At 38.2% G+C, this 11818-nt stretch overlaps 1 pseudogene; it reads left to right on the forward strand.

Annotated features, from left to right (window-relative positions):
* The first annotated feature begins 9363 nt into the window (after positions 1-9363).
* LOC138439027 (gametocyte-specific factor 1 pseudogene) lies at positions 9364-10634 on the forward strand (annotated as a pseudogene).
* The last annotated feature ends 1184 nt before the right edge of the window (positions 10635-11818 follow it).

Genomic DNA, 11818 nt, shown 5'->3' on the forward strand with positions numbered 1-11818 from the left:
TGAGCGCCGAAGAATTGATGCTTTTGAACTGTGGTGTTGGAGAAGACCCTTGAGAGTCCCTTGGACTGCAAGGAGATCTAACCAGCCCATTCTGAAGGAGATCAGCCCTGGGATTTCTTTGGAAGGAATGATGCTAAAGCTGAAACTCCAGTACTTTGGCTACCTCATGCAAAGAGCTGACTCATTGGAAAAGACTTTGATGCTGGGAGGGATTGGGGGCAGGAGGAGAAGGGGACGACAGAGGATGAGATGGCTGGACGGCATCACTGACTCGATGGACATGAGTCTGGGTGAACTCCGGGAGTTGGTGACGGACAGGGAGGCCTGGCATGCTGTGATTCATGGGGTCGCAGAATTGGACACAACTGAGCAACTGAACTGAACTGAACACTGCAGTCATGAAATTAGAAGATGCTTACTCCTTGGAAGAAAAGTTATGACCAACCTAGATAGCATATTCAAAAGCAGAGACATTACTTTGCCAACAAAGGTTCGTCTAGACAAGGCTTTGGTTTTCCCTGTGGTCATGTATGGATGTTGAGAGTTGGACTGTGAAGAAAGCTGAGTGCTGAAGAATTGATGCTTTTGAACTGTGGTGTTGGAGAAGACTTTTGAGAGTCCCTTGGACTGCAAGGAGATCCAACCAGTCCATTCTAAAGGAGATCAACCCGGGGATTTCTTTGGAAGGAATGATGCTAAAGCTGAAACTCCAGTACTTTGGCCACCTCATGTGAAGAGTTGACTCATTGGATGCTGGGAGGGATTTGGGGCAGGAGGAGAAGGGGATGACAGAGGGTGAGATGGCTGGATGGCATCAGTGACTCGATGGACGCGACTCTGAGTGAATTCCGGCAGTTGGTTTTGGACAGGGAGGCCTGGCGTGCTGCGATTCATGGGGTCACAAAGAGTCGGACACGACTGAGCGACTGAACTGAACTGAATACTGCAGGTGTTCAGTAAATAGTTGCAGAATTGATTTTTCCCTTTTCTATGCTATCACTTGATGCCTAAAATTTCTTTAACAAGACAGATGCTTAACTGCAGATAGGGCTTCAAAATCTGAGTACCTCTTGAGATGTTAAACATTGACTTAAGTGCATACCAAGGTATAAATGACTTTTTGCTAAACTAGGTATGGTTAGGCATGAGAGAGGACTGAATTTGGAGCTTGGGGTGGTGGAATGTGGGGTGAAGGTGCCTCATTCTTGCCATATTGATCTTTCCAAGGCTGACTCTATTTTGTAGGTACATATTTGACTTGTGAATTGTTCTCAAAATGTAGTTACAAAATTTTGACATCCAAAATCACCACAACGAAAACTTTTAAGTAAATAAAGTAGAAAAAATATGGTCTACACCACACATGTGAACAAAGAGTTTACATCAACAGGAAAAGGCAACCTTCCTAACAAAAATAAATATAAGGCATAACGAGACAAAAATAATAAAAACATTCAATATTAATAAGGATTCAAGGATTGTAAATTTTAGACAAAATGTAAAATTAGTATATCCTTTCCTAAGGATAATCAAGCATTATTTATAAAATGCCTCATGAATATTCTTTTTTAACCCACTAATCCAACTTGTGGATTCTTAAGGAAGTACTCAAAATGTACATAAAGATTTATATTCAAGGAGGATCATTTCAAGACTTTTCTTAATGACTCTTAAATTGAAAAGCTAAAATTTCCAAAATAGAAAATCAATAATTTTTCCAAAAATAGAAAAGCAATAATTATAAGTTTTATAGCCAATGAGCATGATTTCATAGAACAATATTAACATGAGAAAATGCTTCTGTTATATTGCATGTTATAGATTGCATGTACAACATTTTTTTGGTTATATATAAAAAGAATCTGAAAGGATATGGACAATGTTGCGGTTATATCTAGTTGATAGAATTCCAGGTGATTTTATTATCTCCTTTGTGCTCTTTTATAATTTTCACAATTTCTATAGTAAATGTGTTACTTTTATAACAATAATAATAATAAAAAAAACCTAGCAAGAAATTTTCCTGGAAAAAAAATTTCACCAAAACTCCCAAATGGCTAGCCTCAACCTTAGAGGTCTTTTGGACAGTTTGCTCCAGGAGCTAGTTGGTTCCAAACCCAATACTATTTTAAGTCTTGCAATGTAAGGCCCACATTTTATTTGCCAGGGACACTAAGTGGGCCAGATGGCTTGCCCATTGGAGGAATATTCTCAACCTGGGTGCCCATCAGAACTGCCTGCCGTGCTTTAAAAATGCATGTGCTAAGGCTTCACCATGTGAGATGCTATAGATTTGAAGTAGATAGAGCTTGGGAATCCTGTGAGTGTGAGAGAGAGAGGGAGAGAGAGATTTTCTAAAATTTACTGCCATTTGTGACAAGACTTCTTTTTTATGCAAACAACATATTTCTATCTTTAAATTAAGAATGCATCTAGGAGATAATTTTCTCCTGCAGATATTTAGCACCAGAAATAGAGCTAAGACAAATTGATTATTCTAAAATATAGTTATTATTTGGGGAAGATTTTTCTTCTGCTTTGTAAATAACTATACCATACAGCACTCTGTCATTTAGCTACCTTGTCATACAGTATATAAGGGAGGACAAATACCAAATTAGCATGCTCATTGAGAGGCATTTATTTTACATGTATATGTCACAGAGAGTTTATGGTGGTTTGGCCAAAATAACCATACTTTCATAACTGCCTCAAAATTCTAAGCCAAAGCTATTTTGATGATACCACATAAAAGAAACAGTAGGATCTTGACTGTACCCTGAAGAGGATTCAAAGTTCTTTCCTGCAGAAAATCTCAGAGTCTTTACTTAAGGGAGGAGATGGGATGATCGTCTATGCAGGCATGTTCTTCTAACATTAACAGGTTTCTTAGCTTCAACAAAAGGATGTTAATCCTGTCCTTAGAATTAATGGCTAAGACACAAGACTTCATGGGCAACCAACTATATAGACCAGATGTACTCCAAGGAGTTATCATAAAATAAAATCCAAGTTCACTGCAGTGCAACATTTTTTCAAAAGGTCAGTTAGACAAACAATATTTGGATGAAATGGCTTAAATGTCACATTTAGATATTATTTTAAAAATATCCTTGGATCAAGAGAGACATGTAGAGACATATACCTTTTCAGATTTTTTGCACCAAATATGGCTTGGAGGAACACCAGTAACTTATATTGAGAATCTCTATGAGGAACAACCTTATAAATATGTTTCTATACCTATTTTTTGGATATTGTTTTTTTCTCAAAGTACTTTTGTTTTAATAGTATAATTTATAAAGATAACACATATTCACTAAGTAACATTCAAATAATATAATGTAAATTATTAAAAAAACAAACCTAACCAACTCTACCACTATATTTGCCCTTTAGATATGTATCTAAGATATATATAGATATATGTATTTATATCTAATACATACAGATAATATAGCTAATATATATAGATGGATGTACTACACATAAATAGGGTTTTATTATACAGTCAGCCTTCCAATGATTTCCTGTCTACAGATTCAACCAACTGTGTATCAAAATTTCCATACATGGTTGGTTGAATCCTAGGATGGAAAACCACTGGCTGTGGAAAACCAACTGGATTCATTGTACTACACAATTTTATATAAGGAACTTGGGCATCTACAGATTTTGGTCACACACAGGGGCTCCTGGAACCAATCTTCTGTGGATAGTGAGAGATGACTATAGCATACTATTTTCAAGCTTTTGTTTTCATTTAAATATATCAAAGAATATCAACACACAGCAACCTTCTCAGTGATAACCTTCTCAGTTTCTATTCTACAAATGTACCAAATTTATTGAGTATCTTATTGATGTATTACTAATTGATTCTAATTTTCACATTAATATAAATGGAAAATTCTTGCATGTACTTGATCTTTGTGAAATTATCTGATTATCTCTTTAGGATGAATTTCTAAAAGTGATACTTCTGAAATCACACTTTCTGATTTCAGGAAGAGAGAAGAGTCTAACTTGTAACTGAGTGTCTATACAACTTATTTGGCAATTTATTCTACAATGCCTGGTGACACACCTAAGTACTCTCAGTCACTCTTTAGGCTTATTTGTACTAGCCAGCAACCAACTCCTTAACAGGAGTTAAGTATTCACTCCATACTCTCAAACCTGGTCTCAATAATAGAACAAGTGCTTATGTAAAGCAACGAATTGGTAAGGGGGCAAGAAAGAGGTGACAGAAGTCACCTCGAATTTTCCAGGCTTGAGGAAAGGCTCACCCAGACAGGTTATGCAGTTCTCCTGCACTTCTTGCCTCAGCATTCTGACCCAAAGTAAAGCTCCTTTCAATCACGTCAGCTCCTGACAACATTTTGACCCAAAGTAAAGCTCATTTCAATCACGTCAGCTCCTGAGATACAGCATTTTCTTTATTGCAAGAGCGCCCATATTTCCTAGTTTACCTAAAACCTTTGCAGTTTGCTCTACTTGTGTTTTTCTTAAAAGTTCCCACTTTTCACTCCCCAAAGTGAAAGGACGGTAAACTGCGTGCTCACCTTGTCTGCTGCTGCTTTCAGTTTCTTATTTATTTCTTAAGCTAAAAATCTACCCCACGGTTTAAAAGACTTGGTAGATGAAGATCGAAATTTCCAAGCAAGATGCAAATTTTGGCCCCTTCTTCTTGGTTTAATTAATAAAATTTATATGTGAGCCTAACCTTGAAAGATTAAAGGAAACATTTAATGTACAGATAAAAACATTTACTACTTATATGAGGCTTTTAAAAGGCCATAAAGGGAAGTTTTTTATAGTGTTCATGTTTTCTTCAACTGAGAACTTTTTGGAGTACCATTATTCTTACTTTTTTGTACCTTTTAATCATAGCATTTAAAACAGTACTCTGTACTAAGTGGGCATGCAATAAACACTACTGTGAAACCACTGGGGGCCTGGAGATTTTAATTTGGTTTTTGATTAAGGATGTCCTTCCTCTTGACTCCTACTATGTCATCACAGACATGTGAGGGGGTAATATTGATAGAGTGCTAAACAGGAAGTGGTACCACAAGAACCCAGTTGAATTAGAAGAGTCCCCTTCATGTCTTTGGCTCAGTTGTCCATGGATAGAGCTCATTTGAATTAGATGTGTCTGAAAATTCAATTACTCCAAGTGGAAACATCTGGATCCCTTTTTCTCCTTTTAATCCTTTGTCGTGGCGACTCTGCCAGACAGTCCATATCCCTTGTTGGTTTGGAAGGAAATATGCAAGGGCATAGTTAGAAGTGGGGGTAGCTGATGGAAATGTGTCCTTGTCTGCTTTTTCAGTCTATGTGGTCACTTTCCTTCTCTAGCTGTTAGAATCACAGATTTTTATCAGAGTGAGAAGAAATGTTTGTGTAACTCCATCTTTTACAGTAGAAGGAATTTCTACCCAGCAAAATTAATGAGCTACTCAAAAATACATATGCAATGATAGTGGAGCTGCACTAGAATTTTTTCTTTTTTGATTCTCAATGTAGAGCACTTTTTACCACACCAGACTCTAAATACTGTCTGGAAAGTTGTTATTGCCTCATTTCAATCTGTCTTACTGGTATTGGATTGATTTAACCTATAGAAAACAACTGCTCATTTAAAAAATTTGAGTGTTATAAAAAATAAGAAAGATCCACCTCACCCAAATTTGCCTGATATCTTTAGTAGATGCTGAGGGATAAGACTGACTTATTTTTTTAGTAGAAGCTATCAGCCAAATTCAAATAGATGTGTTTTTGTGTGTTCATAAGCTAGGACAGAATCAGAGAAAAAAAGTCTGACAAAGAAGATCATGAACCATCAAATACGTCTCATCCTTGCTCTCTAATTCTTTTCATAGAAAAAGAAAAGTTCTGGGAACAAAGAATAAGGAAGAGGTAGACATATATTTGACCTGTGGTTTTAGGCTTAACTTAGGAGAAGCAAAAAATAAGATCTCATTATAATTATATCTATAGGGGATACAGACAGTCCATTTAGATAAGCTGAGTATCTAGTTTTCTAAACTAAAAAGAACAATTTTGATTCTGTGGGCAAATCATGACCTCATGCAGTAGAGAGGTTACAAGATACTGCTGACCAAGAGGAGTGATTTTTATACAAGCCATCACACATCTAAGAATACTAAAAAATATATATGTTAAAGTCTATTTAATCTTATTTTGGACATAAATTCTTATCTTCCCTTCATTCCAACAAAATGTTCAAAGTGACATTTCTGCTTCCAGCACACATTAGAAAATTATGTGAAAATACATTTGGTTCATGTGCAATATTTTGAAAATCTTTATTGGACCAGTTACTCTAGGGTGTAAATTGATCTTCTCATCTCTACCTGCCTGAAGGCTCAAATATGATGTTGGGGTTGTAAAGGAGGATCATATGACAAAAGGAAATAAAATCTAGAGAGAACAGAGGCTTGACACAAAGGCTCCTTCCATTCAGCAAAAGAATAAGACCAGTAAGAGTGCTTTGGGGTGGAGGTGGGGGAAGGCATAGAGGGAGAGAGACGGGAGAGGCAAGAGGAGGTGGAACACAGGAGACTGGTGCTGCTTCTCCAGTGTGTGACCTAGAGACTTGCCGAGAAGGGAGCTCGGGAGATGTGGAAAGTAGAGTTCTGCATGCTGTGCCTCCCATTTGGTTGCCTGGGAGAAATCCACTGGGCAGGGTGTCCTATGCCAACATGGGGTGGGCCAGCAGCATAAAGAGAGTGGACAAGTCTGGCCAAAGGAAAGCGTCATCTCCCTAGCTTTCAAGTAGATAACCCAGAAGATTCCGTATGCTCCCACAAAGGAAGCAATGGAAAGGATGATAAAGGTATGCATTGAGATCCAAAGCAGCCTGCCATGAGGCCCACCATGGTAAGAGGAAGGAGACCCCACAGAGAACTTGCAGGATGAACTACTCAGGCCCAGGAATCAGATGGAGGATATGGCAGATCCTCTTCATACTGTTCATGGGGCTCTCAAGGCAAGAATGCTGAAGTAGTTTGCCATTCCCTTCTCCAGTGGACCACATTTTGTCAGAACTTTCCCACCACGATCCCTCCATCTTGGGTGGCCCTACATGTCATGGCTCATAGTTTCACTGAGTTAGACAAGGCTATAAATCAAAGAAAGCAGGGAAAACCACTAAGCCATTGAGGTATGATCTAAATCAAATCCCTTACGATTATACAGTGGAAGTGACAAATATATTCAAGGCATTAGTTAGATCTGATAGAATGCCAGAAGAACTATGGACAGAGGTTTGTAACACTGTACAGAAGGTAGTGATCAAAACTATACCCAAGGGAAAAAAAAATGGAAAAAGACAAAATGGTTGTCTGAGGAGACCTCACAAATAGCTGAGGAAAGAAGAGACGCAAAAGGCAAAGGAGAAAAGGAAAGATATACCCATCTGAATGCAAAGTTCCAAAGAATGGCAAAGAGAGATAAGAAAGCCTTCCTAAGTGAACAATGCAAAGAAAACAGAGGAAAACAATAGAATGGGAAAGACTAGAGATCTCATCAAGAAAATCAGAGATACCAAGGGAACATTTCATGCAAAGATGGGCACAATAAAGGACAAAAATGGTATGGACCTAACAGAAGTAGAAGATATTAAGAAGAGGTGGCAAGAATACACAGAAAAACTATACAAAAAAGATCTTCATGACCCAGATAACCACAATGGTATAGTGTGATCATTCACCTAGAGCCAGACATCCTGGAGTGCAAAGTCAAGTTGGCCTTAGGAAGCATCACTACGAACAAAGCTAGTGGAGGTGACGGAATTCCAGCTGAGCTATTTCAAATTCTGAAAGATGATGCTGTGAAAGTGCTGCACTCAATATGCGAGCAAATTTGGAAAACTCAGCAGTAGCCACAGGACTGGGAAAGGCCAGCTTTCATTCTAATTCCAAAGATGGGCAATGCCGAAGAATGTTCAAACTGTTGCACAGTTGCACTCATTTCACATGCTAACAAGGTAATTCTCAAAATCCTCCAAGTTAGGTTTCAACAATATGTGAACCAAGAACTTTCAGATGTACAAACTGGATTTAGAAAAGGCAGAGTAACCAGAGATCAAATTGCCAATATCATTGGATCACAGGAAAAAGCAATAGAATTCCAGAAAAACACCTACTTCTGCTTCATTGACTATGCTAAATCATTTGACTGTGTGGATTAGAACAAACTGTGGAAAATTCTGAGAGATGGGAATACCAGACCACTTGACCTGCCTCCTGAGAAACCCATATGCAGGTCAAAAAGCAACAGAACCAGACATGAAACAATGGACTGGTTCCAAATTGGGAAAGGAGTATGTCATGACTGTATATTGTCACTCTGCTTATTTAACTTCTATGCAGAGTACATGATGTGAAATGCCAGGCTGAATGAAGCATAAGCTGGAATCAAGATTGCCGGGAGAAATATCAATAATCTCAGATATGCAGATGACACCACCCTGATGGCAGAAAGTGAAGAGGAACTAAAGAGCCTCTTAATAAGGGTGAGAGAGGAGAGTGAAAAAGCTAGCTTAAAACTCACCATTCAAAAAACTAAGATCATGGCATCCAGTCCCATCACTTCATGGCAAATAGATGGGGAAATTATGGAAACAGTGGCAGACTTTATTTTGGGGGGGCTCCAAAATCACCTCAGATGGTGACTGTAGCCATGAAATTAAAAGACGCTTTGCTCCTTGGAAGAAAAGTTATGACCAACCTAGACAGCATATTAAAAAGCAGAGACACTACTTTTCCGACAAAGGTTTTTAGTATATGGTCAAGGCTATGGTTTTTCTAGTGGTCATGTATGGATATGAGAACTGGACCATAAAGAAAGCTGAGCACCAAAGAATTGATGCTTTTGAACTGTTGTTGGAGGAGACTCTTGAGAGTCCCTTGGACTACAAGGAGATCCAACCAGTCCATCCTAAAGGAAATCAGTCCTGAATATTCATTGGAAGGACTGATGTTGAAGCTAAAACTCCAATACTTTGGCCACCTGATGTGAAGAGCTGACTCATTGGAAAAGACCCTGATGCTGGGAAAGCTTGAAGGCAGGAGGAGAAGGGGACAACAGAGGATGAGATTGTTGGATGGCATCAGAAACTCAATGGACATGAGTCTGAGTAAACTCTGGGAGTTGGTGATGGACAGGGAGGCCTGGCGTGCTGCAGTCTGTGGGGTCACAAAGAGTTTGACACAACTGAGAGACTGAACTGAGCTGAACTGAGTGCAGACTGAGCAAGATCCATGTGGTTGCAAAGAGTCAGACACAACTTAGCAACTAAAACGACGACAGTGGCAGATCCTCAACAAGGTCTCCATGAAGAACCGAGATGGGATTAAGGAAGCAGAACGGAGCGACTTGGTCCTCCCAAGGTGGGAAATAAGAAGAAAGGAGCAAGTATGTGTTCATAAGCCACAGATTTCACGGTAGACACCAGAAGGACACTCACGTTATTCATATCTGAGATGGTATGAGTTCAACTTTGTAAGCACTCAACATATAGTTAGTCAATATTTGGTAGCATACAGTTTACGGTCTTAAAGGTAGAATAAAAGTCCTAGCTGATTCAAAGTTGCAAGGCTCCCATCTACTGGTAATTTGCTCAAATTTCAGGCACATGATTCTTGAAATTGTTGACAATTTAAGAAGAGCCAAATATAATTCATATACAGTGACAAAGAACATCATAATTTCTCAAAATTGCTCAAAATTCTTGTTGATGTTCAAATGTCAATTGAGAATTTCTAGAGAAGGGTATAGAAATATGAAACAAAGATTTCATTTCCAAGTTGTTTTCAGTATTATAAAAGTTCCTTCATCTTGGAGATCATTGTTAGAGGAAATACATACATAGGGGTTGAAAAGGTAATAAAAACATTTTGAGAGGAAAAGCTGTAAGGACTGATTACCCTCCAAGAATTTTAATGGAAAAAGATAAAAAATAATCATGTAGTCCTACTCAGCACTGTCTAACAGAAATATAATAAGCCACATATGTATTTTAAATTTTCTAGTGGTCACATTTACAAAATAGGTGACTTTGGGGAGAGCGTGACTCAGCCAAGCACTTGGACTTGGTTCCTTCATTTCCAAGTTGGAAGAAACTTAATTGATACCCTGGACCCTGAAAGGCTATTACAATGTCCCTATGATTAAAAAAAAAATCAGATATGTGCCTGCAGATTTCCTTATCATCTTATCAAGTACAAAAAGAATAATCCTGATTATTTAAAAAATCTGGCTATCTGCCCCTTCAGTGCTTACCATCAGGTTCCTCTGGCTGAAATCAGGCATATGTCAAGCTGTGATGACAAAAGCTGTAATGAGCAGGATGTAGTCATCCAGGAACCCTGGACAAGAGACTCTGACCGAGACCACATAACAGGTGCCCTCCTCACGATGAACACAGGGATAAAGATCTGTAGGAACAGACCAGCACCCCATTTGTCTGCAGGTACAGCCAACTACTGTGGTAACCACAGCCCTGCCAGCCAAGCAACATCGTTATGGAGCCTAAGAGTAACCTGGCTTCAGGCCTGCAAGTTCCCAAGCCTCTGCCATGGAAAAACAATGGAAATGCATACTAACTGAATATCTATCTCATCAAATGCGAGGCCCTTGCTTCTTCCTGCTACAGCAGGATCTTAATTTCTTCCTCCTAATCTAATTATAGAAAGATAAATTATCTGTTACTTTCAAAGTGACAAGTACCTTTTTTTCCCTCCCCTTCTGAGTGCTTACTCATTTGATGCAAGAAAGAACCCTCATGCTTAGAAGAACTGTTTCAAATCAACCATCATTACAGATAACTTGAAAAATAAATTAAAAATAAGAAGCAAACAGAAATGAGTAAAGGTAGTCTCAATAGTAATACTTTGTCTAATGTAAGGTATCTAAAATAGTTCTCATTTCAGGTATAATCAGTATAAAAATTATTAATGAGATATTTTATAGGTTTTTTTCATACTAAGTCTTCAAAATCCATTATACATTCTACACTTAGAGTATATCTCAACATGGATGCTAAATATTCAGTGGTTAAAGTAAAATCCAGTCCTACCAAAATAATAAATTTGTGTTTAACAGAAAAATGTTACCCTGTTACCTTCTATTTTAAATGTAAAATACATAAAGTTTTTAAATACTTAAAATTTTGGTTTCTTAGTCACATTAGCCATATTTCAAGTGCTCAACTTGAATGGCTAGTAAATACCCTGTTATACAGCAAATATCCAAGTTGATAATTAGCACAGGTACAAAACTGATGTACACTTAATGAATGACTGAATAACTTGTCTGAGTTCCACAGTTTACTAGCTGCTACTTTCATGTTTTTACACTGAACAATTATCTGGGACCAACTGGATATGAGAGGAAAGAGAGAAAGGAGCAGAAGAGTTTGGAAGGAAGCCATAAGGAGAATTAGAGTGCCATGGACACAATCAGAAACACTGAGAAGGAAGACTTGGTTCAAAAGGGAAAATAATGAATATTGGAGCTCTGAAAGTTCCCTGCTGTGAGGAATACAGCCCCTAACAAAGCTCCCAGTGATCATCACTAGCACCAACACAATCTACCATCACAACTGCTCATATCTCTTGGTCCACACTGTCCAATGGCTACACATAATCCTGTCCTATCTGGCTTGAAACCGAAGTCAAACTCCAGCTGTACTGTGCTTGGTTCTGTTAGTCTGATCCATGATTCTCAGGATGTTCGTCTGAATTTCACACCTACCTGTTTTCTCACAGATACTCTGAACCCTGAATTT

The sequence above is a fragment of the Ovis canadensis genome, chromosome 4 (genome assembly GCF_042477335.2).
Source record: "Ovis canadensis isolate MfBH-ARS-UI-01 breed Bighorn chromosome 4, ARS-UI_OviCan_v2, whole genome shotgun sequence".
NCBI classification, from domain to species: Eukaryota; Metazoa; Chordata; class Mammalia; order Artiodactyla; family Bovidae; genus Ovis; species Ovis canadensis.